The sequence below is a fragment of the Somniosus microcephalus genome, chromosome 10 (assembly GCF_052327205.1).
Source record: "Somniosus microcephalus isolate GS21.2 chromosome 10, FLI_Smic_1.0, whole genome shotgun sequence".
Lineage (NCBI taxonomy): Eukaryota > Metazoa > Chordata > Chondrichthyes > Squaliformes > Somniosidae > Somniosus > Somniosus microcephalus.
In genome coordinates this window covers 138,634,000-138,651,949 of record NC_140996.1, presented here as the reverse complement: position 1 = coordinate 138,651,949, position 17,950 = coordinate 138,634,000, and positions in this window count along the sequence as shown.

Sequence of the window (17,950 nt, the reverse complement as noted above, 5' to 3'; positions counted from 1 at the left end):
ACACGGCAAGGACCTCTAATGTATACCGTGGACGTTGGAGAGAGCATTGTAAGACGCCATGCTGACCAGATTCTAGAGTCACTGGAAAACGTCAACTCCACACCACGATCTGATACACCTGGTGATGAAACCGAAGTACCAATTGCATCTACCGCAGAATCGGTGATATTGGAAGCAGACGAACCAAACAACGACATTGATCCTGACTCAACCTTGCCAGAAGAACCTGATATCCCAAAGAGGTGTTATCCAGACAGAATCAGGAAGCCTCCTCAAAGACTGAACTTATAATTGCTTAACTTCAACCAATGTATCTAGCAACCGTAATTGTAATTAGTTATTATTTAGTTGTTAAATGAATGTTATGTACTGTTTATCTAAAAGGGGAGGAATTGTTGTGTATGTACCTTTAAGGGAATAACTGGTCTCAGACTGCAGTACCAGCAGTGACCACCCCTGTATAAAAGGCCCTAGCAGGCTTCTGTAGTTTCAGTTTCCAGGTTGTCTCCATTCAGCAAAGACTTTTTATAATCAACTCCTGCAGTCGGTGTCTCAATTATACACGGACATAATAAAACACATGCCCTTATACCTCCCCCCTTCCCACTGTCCAGGGCCCCAAACACCCCTTCCAGGTGAAACAGCGATTTACTTGTACTTCTTGCAATTTAATATACTGTATTCGCTGCTCACAATGTGGTCTCCTCTACATTGGGGAGACCAAATGCAGATTGGGTGAATGCTCTGCGGATTACCTCCGTTCTGTCCGTAAGGGGGAACCCGAGCTCCCGGTGGTCTGTCACTTTAATTTTCCGCTCCCTTCCCACTCAGACCTCACCGTCCTCGGCCTCTTGCATTGTTCCACGGAAGCTGAGTGTAAGCTTGAGGAACAGCACCTCATCTTTCGATTAGGCACCCTACAGCCCTCTGGACTCAACATAGCGTTCAACAATTTCAGATCACAACCTCGGCCCCTGTCACACATATATACTTTCTTTTTTTAATCCACAATTTTTGTTTGACCCCCCTTTTTTTTCTCTTTTTTTCTTCTTCCCTCCCACATGGCAGCTGTCCTTCATTCTGCCAGCGCAATTCACACCCCATCCAGAGCCATCCTTTGCTCCTTAACCTGTCCTATTACCACCACCACTTGCCTTGAATATCTCTTAATGTCTCTCAATGTCTCTTAATCTCTCCTGCTTTCTATCCTATCCCTGAACTTCCCTTTTGTTCTTTCATCCCCTCCCCCTTTTCCCAGCCCCTAAACCTGCTTTCCATTTCCTGCTTTTTTCCAGTTCTGACGAAAAGTCATCGATCTGGAACGTTAACTCTGTTTCTCTCTTCATGGATGCTGCCCTGGCCTGCTGAGTTTTTCCAGTGTTTTCTGTTGTTATTTCAGATTTCCAGCATCCACAGTATTTTGCTATCAGACTTCCATGAAGGTCTGGTTTCTATGCTCAATAGCTGACCATCGCTCCTCAAGAGATGTCAGTCTATTCTGAACAATGACCATGTTTTCTACACTCTGGCAATTTAGCTCCTCCATGGCCATAGCCATCCTCTCCTCTACTGTAGCCATCCTTTCCACAGAGGTTGCCATCCTTTCCATGGTGATGCGTTCATGCTCCAATGCCTCCACAAAGGCTTTGCTCATGTTCGCGATGGACTCCTCCATTCACTCGACACTCGCAGTGACCCTGGAGACAAAACCTGACAGAGACTCCTGCACCTGTTCCTGGAGTTCCAGCACCGCTCTCCTTCTGGATGGACCCGGAGGCACAGGGTCGACATGCAGCTGAGCCGAGCTGGCAGAGTCCTGCGCCATCCGATGAGGACTCTCCACTGCTGTCCCTGTCTCCACCATCTGCTGATGTTCACTTGTGAGCTGTGATACACAGGTGCCAACATTACTCAATCTTGTGAGTGTCTGCGCTGGTGCTGGGTGCTCTGAATTCTGCCGACGCTGCGCCCTCAGAGGTTGCAGCTTCTTCTGAGGAGTCTGGAAGCTCAGGCTCTTCCTCCTGGACAGTGGGGGCGGGGCTTTTGATGGTCCTGTGGGGGAGTAAAGGAAAGAGTTAGAAATGTGAGGTCAAGGTTACATGAACATTGAATAGTGCAGATTATCATAAGTCAATCTGTTAAAGCATCAGATTCATTAGCAGTGACTCATGCAATGTCAATGAGAGAGATGCCAAACTATTCTGTCACCAGCTTGCTGCGATGCGCCTGTCTGTCTGTCCCCCACTTGAGAATCCTCCTCTATCCCAGCGATTTCCAGGGCCGCCTCCTCCCAGGCGGTGAGCTGGGCTACTGAGGGTGGCCCTCCTCCTGTCCTTGCTCTTTCCCTCTTATTGTGGGCTCTCTTTTCCTGCAATGAGGGACACAAGTGGAGTTTGAGTGAGAATGAAGGAGTGAGTGTAGAGAATCCATAGCAAAGATGCTTAGAAGGATACAAAGGACCCTCCCTGTGTGTTGAAAGTTGTTGTTTTCATGGCATCACAGTGATAGGGGGTGTAAGGGCTGCATGGTAGAATAGTTAAGTGAATGTGACCTTAGAGAGAGAGGGAATAGGTAAGGGTACAGGGATGTAAGTGTCAAATGGGATGTGGAGGAAATGGTTGGCAAAGCAGAGTGCTGGTGAGGAGAGGTAATGGGGATCAAATTGAGGGTGATGGGAAAGTCATACTCACTTTTCCTGTGCGGAAAAGACCATGAGACCTCTTCCTTCATTGCAGCCAGGTTCTGCGGCTCAGCGAAATGGAGTTGACCTCCTGGGCCACTTGTAACCACACAGCTTTTGTCTGCTGGGGTGGCTTTTTTCTCCCTGAGGAAGGGAACAGCATCTCCTTATTGCAGCTGGCTCCATGCACCAGAGCTTGGAGGGAGAGCTCATCAAATCGAGGTGCACACTTTTGCTTGATCGTGGACATTGTCGGGAAATCAACTCCCCCTTCATACAATTTGCAGAGCCTTTGCAGTCTTCAGAAGAAGCAAGGCTGCTTGCAGGTCTTAAATCCAGCAGCATTAATGACGTCATCGGAGGCGACTTTCTGTATGAAAAGACTCAATGGGCCAGTGGTTCCCACACGCAGGAAATCAATTGCCTAATTAGGGGGAAATCTCACTTTTTCAGCACTTCACTTAGGAGTCGGGATCCTGACACGATTTCCACCTGACACGCCCCAGCCCGCCCACACTGACAAAATCCAGCCCAGAGGCCCTGTCAAATCAGTGTCTAATTGACTCCGGAACTTAACATGATGAAACAACTGACGAAGGATGCTCATTTTGCAACAGATACCCCATTTGTTCTGTCAGCTGAAGTCAGGCGAATTGCAGTGTTATGCAACTTAAACATGTCAGTGCATAATGGGTGTTCCAAAGTTACACAAGTTCATGGATTTTGACAGTGGTTTTCAACAGGTCCATACCTCCTCTCATATGTATAGGGCTGGATTTTCATTGAGGAGTCGGGTAGGAGGCGGGACTACAACTTTCGGGGTTGTAGTCCTGCCTCCATCGAGTTCTAGCCAACCCACGCGATTTAGACTTGATTGACCTTGTTGAGCCCACCCAGCGGGCTCAGCAGGCCAATTGAGGGCCACCCGGCAACAGGTGATGTCACAGATTGATATTTCATCTGTCAAGACCTTTTGACAGATGAAATATCAGCGTTTCACAGCTGTTTGAAGCTGTCAAACACTGAGGCCTAGAAATTCAGTTGGTTGCGCCAGCCGTTAGCGCCTTAAGAGAAGTGAATTTCGGGCGCTATGCGTGTAGCGTCCGGGCGCAGCGCGATCTGCGCCTCGCCCCAAATTAAGTAGACATTTAGCGCCGGCGCAAAGTCTTAGCGCACGCTCACCTGCGCGCGCAGAAAATGACGTCATATCCTCGTGCAACGCCCTTTGCGCGCCCCGATCCAGAACTTCAGTGGGACTGCCCCATTGTGCGGCCGGCGGCCTGAACGCTTGTTTAGTGGAACGCAACAGAGCTGACGCGGGCCCCGGGGAGCGTAAATTAAAGGGCACTTACCCTGCACTATAAAGGGCAGCCATTTTGCAGCAAACACTCTTGTGCAACGGATTTCTGGAGGGAGACCAAGGAAGACAGCTTTCTGGTTTGGGCCAACACTAGCTCAGGTATTTTTGGCTTCAGGCCAGAGCGTTGCAAGTGGCCTCTTGGATATTTGACTGTTTGGCAGCATATTATGGGGGCTGCATGGGGTGCCAACGCTGAGTTTCAGCGTCATGTCCGTAGGGCTCGCAGACGCAGTGTGAGAGGGGCAGCCCTGGCTAGACGCAGAGGGGGCAACAGGCGTTGGCAACATAGGCCTTACCCAGTCAGGGCATACCGCCAGCAGCGCTCCTACCTCAACATGAGTGGCGCGCGATGTGTAAAAAGGCTGAGATTCTGAAAGGGGGTGGTTGGAGAGATCTGCCATCTGCTTCACAGAGATCTGCGTCCAAAGCTCAGGAGCAGGACATCTCTGTCGGTGGAGGCGAAGGTGACGGTGGCCTTGAACTTCTATGCCACCGGCTCCTTCCCATCCGCTGCTGGGGACATTGCTAACATATCCCAGTTCGCCGTGCATTGCTGCATCTGCCAGGTGACTGATGCCCTTTTCAGAAGGAGACGCCAATTCATCTCCTTCCCCATGGCCCTGGAGAGGCAGCATCAGCGTGCACTGGGATTTGCAAGATTCGCGGCCTTCCCCTTGGTGCAGGGCGCCATTGACTGTACACATGTGGCTTTGCGGGCACCTGTGGAGCATGCCGAGGATTACCGCAACCGGAAGGGCTACCATTCCCTCAATGTGCAGCTGGTGTGTGACCACAAGCAGCGCATCCTAGCTGTCAATGCCCGCTTTCCAGGCAGCAGCCACGATGCCTTTATCCTGCGGCAGACAACTGTGCGTGACATGTTCGAGGCACAGCCTCCCCCAAGAGGATGGCTTCTCGGGGACAAAGGCTATCCTTTGTGTACCTGGCTCATGACCCCGCTCCGCGCGCCCAGGACCCCTGCTGAAGAGGCATACAACGAGAGTCATCAAGCGAGCAGGAACATAATCGAGCAAACAATTGGCGTCCTCAAGCAGCGGTTCCGCTGCCTGGATCGTTCCGGCGGATCTCTGCAGTATTCCCCGGACCGAGTGTCCCAATTCGTCGTTGTTTGCTGCATGCTGCACAAACTGGCTCTCCGCAGGACTCAGGCACTGCCACCTCACGTTGGACCACCACCTCAGGAGGAGGAGCAGGAGGAGCATGAGGAGGAGGAGCAGGAGGAGGAGGAGTACCATCCCAGGAGGGAGCGAGAAGGTCCAAGGGCCGTCCGTCAGCGGCTTATTGAACATCACTTCTAAGCCCCCTGTCAGGGAATGCCTTGTGGCCATGAAGGAACATGAACGCAGCCGCTCCGCAAGCCCTCAGCCGGCGAAGGCAACAAACACTTACAGCAACAAACATGGACACTCTCTGAATAAAGAGAAATCTTTATTTTAGACCAATGAAACCCCTTCCCACATGAAACCCAGAAACATTCAACGGCCCCAAAAAACAGTACATCAAATGACTCACTCCCACAACCTGGGGAGGAATAACTGAACATTTGGACAAAAATGGCCTTCATCCTCGGCCTTAACCCAAAAAACATCCCCAGAAACAAAACAACCATCCCCAAAAGAAACATAGGCATCGCCATATAAAATAACACTTGGCCACACCGTCTACTTATTGGGCCGCAAGGGCGAGACCTTGTCGAGCCTTTTGGGGCCCCTGCCCGGCCTGCTGCTCCTCCGCAAGCTCTGCCCAGTGGCTGCTGCGAGGCTGGGGGAAGGCTTCTGAGGGTCAGGTGTCCTTCCGGCAGATGCCCTTGGGGGGCGGCCTAGACGGGGTTTGGCCCTCGAGGGGCCGGCTGGTGATTGGCGCAGCTGTGCCTGGCCAACATCATTCGCAGCCGCTTGCCGTTGAGGCGCCACTGGGGGAGTGGTGGTGACGGCTGGAGGAATGTGTGCAATCTGGCGGATGGTAGGCGCTGGCTGGTGATGTGGCACTCTGGCACTCGCCCGGGCCCGCACTGCAGCATGCGCACCAATCTGCCGAAGGGCAGCCCGCTGTGCTGCTGCAGCGCGGCGGGTGTCCAGGCGATGCCTGGCTGACGCAGCGCGTGTGGCAGCAGTGAGTGCCCCTGTTGCCCTGGTCTGCGACCGCAACAGAGCAGCCACTGTCTGGACGGCATCACTGATCAGCCAGCCACTCGCGGCATGTGAGGCCCCGAACTCGCGCACACTACTAGCCAGGGACTCGATCACCTCAGGCATCCGTGCCACTACCCCCATCAGCTCGGTGTGCCGGCGATCCGAATCCTGGGCCATTTGATCGAGGTGGCGCGCCTCCTCTGAGTTGAACGTGGCCGGACTGGAGTCTGGACTCGCCCGCTGGGGAGCAGGGGGCAGAGCTGCCCGGCCCTTGCCACGTTGCCGGCGGTGACTGGGCCCAGCAACTGCACTCCCCTCCGATCCTTCCCCCCTCTGGGGGGAAGGCCGTGGACCAACCGCAGCCCTCCTGGGTTGCTGGACGCCACTGGTCCCAGCAGCTCCACTCCCCTCTGACACTTCCTCCAGGCTCTCCTCCAGGGAAGACGTGTCCACTACTTCGGCATCTGCAGCCGGACCTGAGTGCTGCCCTGATGGTCCGCCTTCTTGTTCCTCCTCCTCCTCCTCCTCCTCCTCCTCGGAGGGGCTGTCACTGGCAGCTTCAGGGAGCTCCTCGTCACCAGCTGAAAGCAGGAAGGCACAAGAGTAGCTTTAGAGTGAGGAGAGGGCGTCAGCGAGGGAGGCATGACTGGTGGCATTCAGCGCATTGGTCGGACAGTGGCAAAGGAGGTAGATCGGATGCGCAAGTGTGACGAGAGAGGTCCAAAAGGTGATGTCCATACCATTGCGGCCCAGAAGAGGGTCGGCATCTCCACAGGCGACGGGCCCAATCACCCGGGCTCCCATGAGGCGACTCACGCGCTCCTCCAGGGGAGTAAGCTCCTGGATCTGGGGGCGGCCTCCCCCGGTCTCCTCCTGGTGCCTTCGGTTGTTGGCAAGTTTTGCCTGCAAGAGAAAGGACGGCCTGTAAGTACGGTGTGTAGCCCTGATGTGGTGTGCACTGCCTCCCATGGTGGAATAGCTTGGCCAGTGTGTAGCCCTGATGTGGTGTGCGCTGCCTCCCATGGTGGAATAGCTTGGCCAGTGTGTAGCCCTGATGTGGTGTGCACTGCCTCCCATGGTGGAATAGCTTGGCCAGTGTGTAGCCCTGATGTGGTGTGCACTGCCTCCCATGGTGTAAAGTGCAGAATGTGCAATTGATGTTCATGACTGTCCCATAGCTGCTGGCTGAGGGCTGGCCATTAGAGCTTTCAGGTCCCTTTGCCCATCATGTCAGGTGTACATGCAAGGATGAGGAGGAGACTGGAAAGGGTACTCACCCTGACAATCCTGGTCAGGTCATTAAACTTCTTCCGGCATTGGACATTGTCCCTGGGGGCATCGCCGGTGGCCGACACCCAGCAGGCGACCTCCCTCCAGGCTTTCCTATAGACGCTGGTGGGAGGCTTCCTGCCAGTGTCCGGGAACAAGATGTGCTGTCTCTTCTCCAAGGCCCTCACCATCACCTTCAAGTCATGGGCTGAGAAGCGCAGGGCACGCTCACGGGCCTTCTGTACCGTTGCCATGGCTCCTTCTGATCACCAGCAGTGTTCAGGCCTAGCTGGAAGGCTGCAGTGTGCAGGCCGTTGCAGCAGACCAAGTCGACCCTTCCCCCTTTAAGAGCTGGCCGGCGCCACGGTGTCTGCTGTCAATCAAGAAATGACCGCACCTGCGCTGCGCCCGGCCTCGGCGCTATCCCTCAGCACCGCCAGCTTAGCGCCTAAAGATAGGCGTGCATCGCCAGTTTTAGCGCTCAAGCAACCTCTTAGGGCGAAGCTACTGAATATCGGCGAAGTGCCCTCGACTTTGCGCCGGGCGCAAACTTTAGCGCCCGCCCGACTTTACCGCCCCAAAACTGGCTATACTGAATTTCTAGGCCTGACAATCTGTACTCCAAGTTAATTCCTTCTTCTCAGGATGATTTAGAGATCTCCCCGGAACAGAAAGCTGAATGCTGGAACATTTGACAGATCACGGCCATTCTGCTTTCTGTGCCGGTGAGATGAGGAACTCCCGAGACCTGAGCGAAGGAAGGCTGTAAAGGTATGTAAATGTAGGTAAAACTTCTTTAAACACACCAAACACACTTACCTCTGCACTCATGCACCCATCACTCACCTGAACACCGGACATCTCGACCCCTCCAAGCCCTTCGTCCCGACGGCCCGCCTCGCTAACTTGGCGTGGTTTGGAGCTGTTGGGAATCTCACATTTCAACAATGAAAATAGGGATTAGGCTAAAAACTGCCTGTTAACTACCTGTTAACAGGCAGTTAATTGGCACTAATCCCCTTCCCGCCTTGGGGAGGCGGGTCCCAGTGCAGGTCGGGTACCCGCCTCCTTTGAAACTGGCATGGAGGCGGGTTTGGGGGCGGGGTGGGTTCGTGCCCCCCGATTTTGGGATTTAAACCCCCCACACATCTCCAATCCCGCCTCCACGGCCCAATGAAAATCCTGCCCAAAGTGTCTCATTTAGAGGGGCCGATTTTCCCAATGGAGGCGGGTTAGAGGCGGGTTTCGGTTTGTGTGGGTTCCAAAACCGCCTCCACTGAGAGGTGGGAAAAATTTGCGATTTTCCCCTAATTAGTTTTAGAGGTGTGGGTTCCCCTGGGCCAATTAGTGTTTTGGGACTGAAACTCGCCTCTGCTGACGTCACTTATCCAGCTTCATTTAAGGGCTGCTTGCTGCCTTGGCTCCTCCAATGGTTTTTGGTCGATGGTGCACCACCTGCAAACTGCTATCTCCTTGAAGAAAGGCCAGATCCAAGGCAAGGGCCTCCCCGAGGTTCTTGGATGAGGTGCTGGGTATGCTGGTAGAGGTGGCGAGAGCTAGCAGGGAGGTGCTCTTCCCCTCATCTGGGCTGAAGAGGCCTTCCAGAGAAACCGAGGCTGTGTGGGTCCAGCTGGCAAGGGATGTAACCTCCAGATCTGTGTGCAGATTGGGTGATTGATTCTGTTTATTGATGAAATGCCATCCCTGTGGGAATGTATTAAAATTAGGTGATGGCAAACTGTTGGCGTGATGGCATCTGTTATTTCGGCTTAGGCAACTCCACATTGCGGGCTCCGCAACACTTGCATGGCCAGGTTGGTGGTCAGAGTGAAAGGAGGCCAGAGAGTCATGTCCATTTTTTATCATGTGTTAAGAAGGAGCCAAGCACATGTGCCACAATGGGCAACCTATGCAAATCTGGCCAGGATGAGTGCATTCCTTGCACGACGTACTTCCATGCGCTGGCGCCTTCTGCCCTGTGCAGCATCAGGTGGGTGAGCAGGAGGTTGGGGCTCCTGCTGCTGTTGCTGCTGAGCTGCCTGGTTCTGCTGCTGCCGTGGCTGCTCCTCATCCAAATCTGAGGTCCATGGTGAAAGGAAATAAATGGTTCCCATGCTGCTAGCAGATACCTCCATTGGAGAAGTGCTCAGTCCAAACGGAGAGAGGGTCTCCTAAGGAGGTCTCACAGTTGAGAGATAGAAGCTGCAGCACCTCCGACTTCGATAGGCCTGCTAAAAGTGCTGAAAGACCTTTGGAACAAAAGTTCTGCCACCTGCAACTGATCCCTGATGAAAGCTTCATTTTGATGGTGGAGCTCTTCTTAGGCAGTCCCTCGGAACTGAGGATGACTTGCTTCCACATTAAAAATGAGTTTGCAGGTGACTGATGAGTCCAATGCGGGACCTACAGTCTTTGTCACAGGTGGGGCAGACGGTGTTTGAAAGGGTGGGTGGGGTGCTTGGGTTGACGTGCGCTCCTTGTGCTGCCTGCGCTTGGCTTCCGCTTGCTCCTGGCGAAGAGACTCGAGGTGTTCGGTGCCTTCCCGGATGCTTCTCCTCCACTTTGTATGGTCTTGGGCCAGGGATTCCCAGGTGTCGGTGGGGATGTTACACTTTTTCAAGGAGGCTTTGAGGGTGTCCTTGAAGCATTTCCTCTGCCCACCTGGGGCTCTCTTGCCGTGCCGGAGCTCCGAGTAGAGCGCTTGTTTTGGGAGTCTCGTATCGGGCATGCGGACAATGTGACCTATCCATCAGAGCTGATTGATAGAGAAGAAGAAGAAGAGAATGGTGGAGCTGCAGCTGTGAGGAGGCCACCCACTTGTCAACCCGCCAGGATTAGCTGGTGTGATTTAGGAGGGTCGTGCAACACGCTGAAAATGTGGTAAAATAATGAAGGCCTGTCAAAATAGGATTATAGAGGCCCTTAACTACGATTTAAAGGGCTTAACTACCTCTCCCGACTGATGGAGGCGGGACCAAATCACACCCAGCAAATCCGCCTCCATGCAATTTTACAAAATTTCCCCCTGGGTTTCAATAAAGGCAAGTAATCTCTGATTGGGTGGCTTAACTTGTGACCAGTGGTAAGTGAAGGTGCTGATTTACAAATCTTCTAGCCTTCCCCTTTGGACAGTGAACAAATTCACTGCCAGAACACCATAAAAAGGCCTTAATATTCCATTCTTTTGAGAAACTTAGGTAAAGGCCCAAAGCCCATAACTGTTGGTAAATTTGCTACGTTATATCTATGATTAAAAGAACAAGTCCACAATATTATGTGTGGAATTCTGTTAACACTATTTCCAAAAGATTTTGTGATGCCGTATGTCACTCCAGCATTTATATTACAACAAGTTATGTTTATAAAGCACCTTACATTGGAGAACGTCTTAGAAAGTTTCACAAGGGGGAAAACAGAACACACAACAGGAGCAATGTTAAAGAGGTTTGAGGATTATGTTGAGGGAAGAGTTTTTGGGAAATAGTTCCATAGAGCAGGGGCATAACAACTGAAATAACAACATCTAATGGTAGAGTGCAGGGAGCAGGGGATGCCAGAGTAGAAGGGTGAAGGGTGCAGTCTGAAACATAAAGATGGAAAAAAAACCACTCAGGTATGCTGGCAGTAGTTGACCTTGGCTGCAAGCTTTGGGCTTAAGCCAAGGCTTACAGTGAGGTGAGAAGGTGACTCCTGTTTCAAGCAGCTCAAAATACTTTCTGTCTACAAGCAACAAAAAAATCTTCTATTCAAGACTGCTCTCTGTTTCTTTAGTCACTCGAACTTTTTTAAATGAAAAATTTTAAATAAGGTGTTCGATATCCCATACAAACTCTCGGATGGAAAATTAAATAATTAAGTACATCCTAAAATCAGTCACTTATAGCAACAAATGACTAGCATCTACAGCTCCATTTCTTCCTTTCTGTATTAGTTTTTATATTTAGTTTTCTCCAGCAGTCCTGTTGTTGCTTCAGTGTTCTTCTAATTTTGCCTCTCAGCTGTGGCTCAGTTGGTAGCACTCTCGCCTCTGAGTCAGAAGGTTGTGGGTTCAGAGTCCCACTTCAGAGACTTGAGCACAAAAATCTAGGCTGTCACTGTAGTGCAGTGCTGAGGGAGCGCTGCACTGTTGGAGGTGCTGTCTTTTGGATGAGACTTTAAACCGAGGTCCCGTCTGCTCTCTCAGGTAGATGTAAACAGATCCCATGGCACTATTTCGAAGAAGAGCAGGGGTGATATCCCTGGTGTCCTGGCCAATATATATCCAACAACAACAACAGATTATCTGGTCATTATCAAATTGCTGTTTGTGAGAGCTTGCTGTGTGCAAATTGGCTACTGTGTTTCCTACATTACAACAGTAACTACACGTCAAAAGTATTTCATTGGCTGTAAAGCATTTTGGGGTGGTCGTGAAAGGCGCTGTATAAATGCAAGTTTTTCTTTTTTTTTCTTTCAAAGTAATTTAAAGATGACCCTGTTGCACCATGAATCAATTCTAAAACTTCTAGTCACTGAGCAACAAAAGAAACAAATGTTTGAATGAATGGCTTAGATTTGGACCTCTGGCAAAATCTTTTGAGGTATTTACCATTGCTTATTTGAGAAATCAAAAATATTTCAGCTTTTTTTTTAGGGAGTTAATGATAAGCGTTAATTTATGGTACTTGACATCACATGGTCAGGAAGTAAAGGATACTGAAGAGTTGAGGATAAGCGATACATAGTTAATAGAAATATAGGTGAGGATGCTATTATCAAAGGAAGTAAGGTTGGACGAAGCCTTGTTTCGTTAAATATTGTGGAATAAAGCCTGTTTTTCAGTCAAATATGTGTGATCCAAGAGTTAAGTTAACTACAATTAAAGTTTCTATTAATTAACCTTTGCATTTTAACTAGCTACGACAATAGCTCATTAACTGATAATTAATGGATAATTAATCAGATAGTCAGGACATTGCAAAGTAGCCACAATAACAAAAGATCCACTAAATTATATTGATAACTTTAAAAAGACATTTAATTTCAATGAAAATTCAATATATAAAATTGTAACATAAAGCCTTTAATTGCCTTATTCTTTGCACAAATTTGTTGTATGGAGGAACTATTCCTTTTGTATTACATGTCTTTGGTCTTGCTCTAAACTTATGTTATTTTGTCTTCAGTTAGCATTTCCCATTCCATCTAACATTAATCTTTCATCATAATGGCTCCTTCTGACTAGCGTTCCTTTTATTATCTAAGATCATAATCATTACTACTTTCTGGGAAGCATCTACTGTCTATCCTACATCTAGCTGCATCAATAACTGCCTCAGAAAATGTAATCAGATTTTTACTGTTATGAGGATTATCTAAACAAATGCCTCATTGATCTTCCTCAGAAATCTTCTAATTCCTTTTTTAATTTAGTCAGCATGCAAATGGCAGCAAGTTTATGATTATGATAAGTATCCACAAACCACCATTAATCTAGATTTTAAATTATTAGGAAGTGCAACATTCTGTATTAAGATTTAATTATTATTTTGGATAATGAATGCTCAGAGAACATTCCTCCAATATGCAGACTTTTAATAATATACTAGAGAAAGACTATGGGGGCGATTTTTGGCTTCTGAATTAAAACAGTTTTAAATTGGTGTGCATTGCTTTGAATTCCAAGTGCAGATAACACTCAATTATCCGATCTAACCTTGTTTGCATAATTATTCAGAGGTCCAGGTGCAAACTCAGATGGGTCTAGGGATGACACCACTAGTAGGAGAAGAAAATTGCATGAAAGTCAAATTTAAAGGGATGGGGACAATTCAAGGGAACATCACAAGGAGGAGGGGGGGCAAAAATTTAGAAAGCTCCTGGAGAGCATTAAAAGGCACCTCAAGTCATTGGCAGCCTTTGCCAAGGCTGAAGTGGCGGTGGATTAATCAGTGGCAGGTTGGATGGAGGGAAGGGAACCCGTAGGTGCAGGCATGAGTCTCCAAATAAGTGACAGTGCAGCCCAGCACTTGGCCTCCTCTTTGATGGCTACTGAAGTCGAGATGGATGAAATGCTTGCGAGGAGTGTTTTCCTCTGTGCCACTCCACAGCACCATCCCTTATGTCAGCAGTGCAGCATGCCTCCAAGAAGGTGCATCCAAGTTTCTGACCACAGCTGACCATTACTGTCACTGGGCTCTATACTATATGGTAGTTGCTGGTATCATTGCAGCAGATGGCAGAGCTTGGCATCCTCCACTCTACTGATCTAGACCTTGTGAAGGATGATTACCACAGTCATTCACAGGTGGGCTTGCTATATCCCATAGAAATGGTTGGTGACGTTTTGGCAGCTCTGGTCAAGCAGGTTGCGCTGGCTCCTGATCACACTGACATGCCTTCTTTCATGCATTACCATGTAAAGCATGACACGCTGCGACTGAGAATCTTCCAGCATAAGGCTTTGACAGGCAGTCACACATCATTGTGATTGTTAAGTCTGTGTGTTATAGTGAGAATTACTACACAGACCACAAGAGTAAATTCAACAGGTCTTTACTGGTTGGAGGTCGGACTATACTGAATACAATATTATTACACTGTGCTTATATACCGGTGTGGTCACCACCGGTATTACGTATACAGCAGCCAAAGAAAGTAGTACCTTTCTTAAGGTGGACCAGGCTTAAGTTCTCTTAAGGTGGAACAGGTTACATACACCACAATCCTCCCTTTTTAGCTTAACAGTCATATCCCCAAATAAACATAACATATATACATATATAACTTCAGGTATAACAGTTCAAAGGTCCAGTCTCTCAGGAGGCTTTCTGATTCGGCTTGGATAACGCCTTTCAGTGGTCTCTGATTCTTGTTGTTGAGGTGCCTCCTCTGGTTGGTTGCCAATGTATTGGGTGTCATCATCATCAAATACATTCTCGGCCGAGGTAGATGCTTCAGGTTCATGAACGTCTTCCACAGCTGTCTCTGTCACAACCATGGGTTCGACCCTTGCTCTCGACTCTACCAGTTGATCCGCATGACGCCTTATCACATTATGACCAATATCTACGGTGTACATCAGAAGTCCTTGTCTGGCCCGGATTGTTCCGGACTGCCATTTGTCGTTTCCATAGCCCCTTGCCATCACTGGTTGTCCTACGTCGAAAGTTCAAGTGGTCTTGCTGTTAATATGCCGAAACTGTTTGTTTTCCACTTCCCTCCGCACATTTGGTTTTAACAAGTCCAACTTGGACCGCAACCTCCTGTTATAAAACATCATAGCAGGACTTTGGTTAGTCACGGCATGATCGGCGTTTCTATATGACATCAGGAACTTATCGACCTTGTGTTGCAGCGGAATCTGATCATCATTCATGGCCTTAATAGCCTTTTTGAATGTCTGGACAAATCTTTCAGCCAACCCGTTTGTCGCCGGATGATATGGGGCAGAGGTATAATGTTTAACTCCATTCTTCTTTAAGAATTGTTGGAATTCTTCCGATACAAACTGTGGTCCGTTGTCCGAACAGATCTGTTCTGGCAATCCGTTCCTTGCGAATATTGTTCTTAACACCGCAATTGTCTTTTCTGAAGTAGTGGTATTCATCTTGATGACTTCTGGCCATTTGGAATGTGCGTCCACCGCGATTAGGAACATGGAGTCCATGAATGGACCAGCAAAGTCAATGTGTACGCGTTGCCATGGGGCTGAAGGCCATTCCCATGGGTGTAGCGGTGCTATCGGAGGTGCATTTTGCACTTTTTGACACCCAGCGCAGCTTTTCGTTAACTCCTCAATCTGTTGGTCAATACCCAGCCACCATACGTAAGCCCTAGCAAGACTTTTCATTTTAACTCCCCCCAGATGACCTTCATGTAGTTCTTTTAAAACTCTTTCCCTTAACTTGGGAGGAATAATCACTCTTGTCCCGTACATCAAAGTACCATGGCAGACGGACAGCTGGTCTCGCCTTGCCGAGAATGCCGGTAACAGAGGATCACCCTGTGTTGGCCATCCTTTCACTGTCACCTCGTAGACTCTGGACAGTGTCGGGTCGTTCCTGGTTTATCTTTCAATACTTGCGTTGGTGACAGGTAAACACTCGATAATGGTCGAATGAAATAACTCAACAGGGTCAACTTCCGTCGTGTCTTCATCTTCAGGTAGTGGCAGGCGCGACAGGCCATCAGCATTGCCATGCTGTTTCGTACCTTTGAATTCTATCTGATATTGATGTGCCCTTAAGAAAAGAGGCCATCTCTGGAGACACTGTGCTGTCATCACCGAAACACCTTTCTTAGGGTTAAAAATGGACACCAACGGTTGATGGTCCGTCAGAAGTGTGAATTTTTGGCCCTGTAGGTAATGATTAAACTTCTTCACTCCCCATACAAGGCTAAGGGCCTCCCTATCGATCTGCGCATAGTTGCGCTCAGCGGAGGTCAATGATCTGGATGCAAACGCGACTGGCCTTTCCGTGCCATTTGGCAATTTATGTGAGAGTACTGCCCCAATACCATATGGAGAAGCATCACAAGCCAACCGAATAGGCAGTGTCGGGTTGAAGTGAGCCAACACTTCCTCTGAGGTGATCAATTCTTTGCTTTTGCGAAATGCCTTCTTACAGTTTTCGCCCCAGTCCCATGGTACCCCTTTCTGTAAAAGAGCGTTCAACGGATGCAGCACCGTGGATAGATTTGGCAGAAATTTATGGTAGTAGTTAATTAATCCTAGAAACGACCTCAACTGAGAGACATTCTCCGGAGCGGGAGCCTTTACAACTGCCTCTATCTTGTCAGGAGACTTATGAAGCCCCTCCCGGCCAATGACATGACCACAGTACGAGATCCGCTTCTGGAAGAACTCACATTTCTGCCGATTTACCCTAAGTCCATACTCTTTCAGTCTGTTGAGCACCAGTTCCAAGTTAGCGAGATGCTGTTCATCACCATCACCTGTGATCAGAATGTCGTCCAGGTAACATTGTGTGCCTGGAATTCCCTGTAATACCTGCTCCATGGCCCTCTGCCAAATTGCTGGAGCCGATGCCACACCAAAAACCAGCCTATTGTACCGGTACAACCCTCGATGCGTGTTGATCGTGAGGTATTGGCGTGACTCTTCTTCAACCTCCATCTGTAAATACGCCTGCGCCAGGTCTATCTTGGTGAAGTGTTTCCCGCCAGACAGTGAAGCGAAAATATCCTCAATCCGTGGAAGCGGATACTGCACCGTGTGAAGCACCGGATTAACGGTGATCTTGAAATCTCCACAGATGCGAACCTTCCCTGGATCTCCTGGCTTATTGTTCGCAGGACGTTTCATAACGGGAACAATGGGCGTAGCCCACTCACTCCAATCTACTTTAGATAGTACCCCTGAACGTTCTAGTGCTTCCAGCTCGGCTTCAACCGCAGGTCGTATTGCATAGGGTACCGGTCTGGCTTTAAAAAATTTTGGTTGTGCATGTTCATCAATCTTGATGTTTGCCGTAATTCCTCTCAGTGTTCCCAGTCCCGGCTGGAACACCTCTTTAGCCTCATCCAATATTCTGGACAATCGTTTAGGTTTGACAGCTGTTTCCCCGGAATCTACCATTAGTGCTTTCAAGGAGTGCCAGTCCATATTCATTTTCCTAATCCACTCCCATCCTTGTAGTGGTGGACCTCCTTCAGGTAGCACATATAAGTCCATTACTTGGCTTCCTTCGCCCTTGTGGACCACTTCTACCTCTATTTTTCCGATGGGGTACACTCTTTGCCCCGTGTACGTTTTCAATATAATCTCCGTATCCTGTAAGGGAATATGTTGGAATAACCTTCTGTAATCTTTCTTATTCATGACCGGCAATGCCGATCCAGTGTCCAATTCCATTTTTACTTGGACTCCTGCTATCTTAAGAGTGACCTAAATTGTCTGGAGGTCTGTATCCTTACCAACGTTGTGTATTCTTAAGCTATCCAGTTCATTACTGCTAGCGTCTGAATCTGACTTCTGTTCAGTCAAACTGTTCTTTGTCACCTTGTGTACCTTTGCATATTTTCCTTGCGGTGACTTTTTATTGCTGGTCTTCTTTCCTGACTGGCATACTTTAGCTATGTGGCCAAACCTGCCACACGTTCTGCATTCTTGGTTTTTAAACCAACACTGGTTCTGATCGTGCGTTGTCTTTCCACAACGATAACATTTGACAGAACTCAAACCCAATTTGTTTGTACCGAGTTCCGGTGGCCGTAGCTGTATTACTGCCGTGCTTCTCGCTGCGGCTTCGTGTGCTGCTGTCATAGTGACCGCCTTCTCGAGAGACAGCTCATTCTCCTCGAGCAGTCGCCTTTGTGTATCCTGTTTAAATAAACCACACACAAATCTATCTCGAAGTGCCTCTGTCAGTCCCGTTCCAAACTGACAATATTTTGCTAGCTTACGTAATTCCATCAAATATTCAGCATTGCTTTCATTTTGCCGCTGTCTTCTATCGTAAAATTTAAATCGTTCCGCTAGCATCA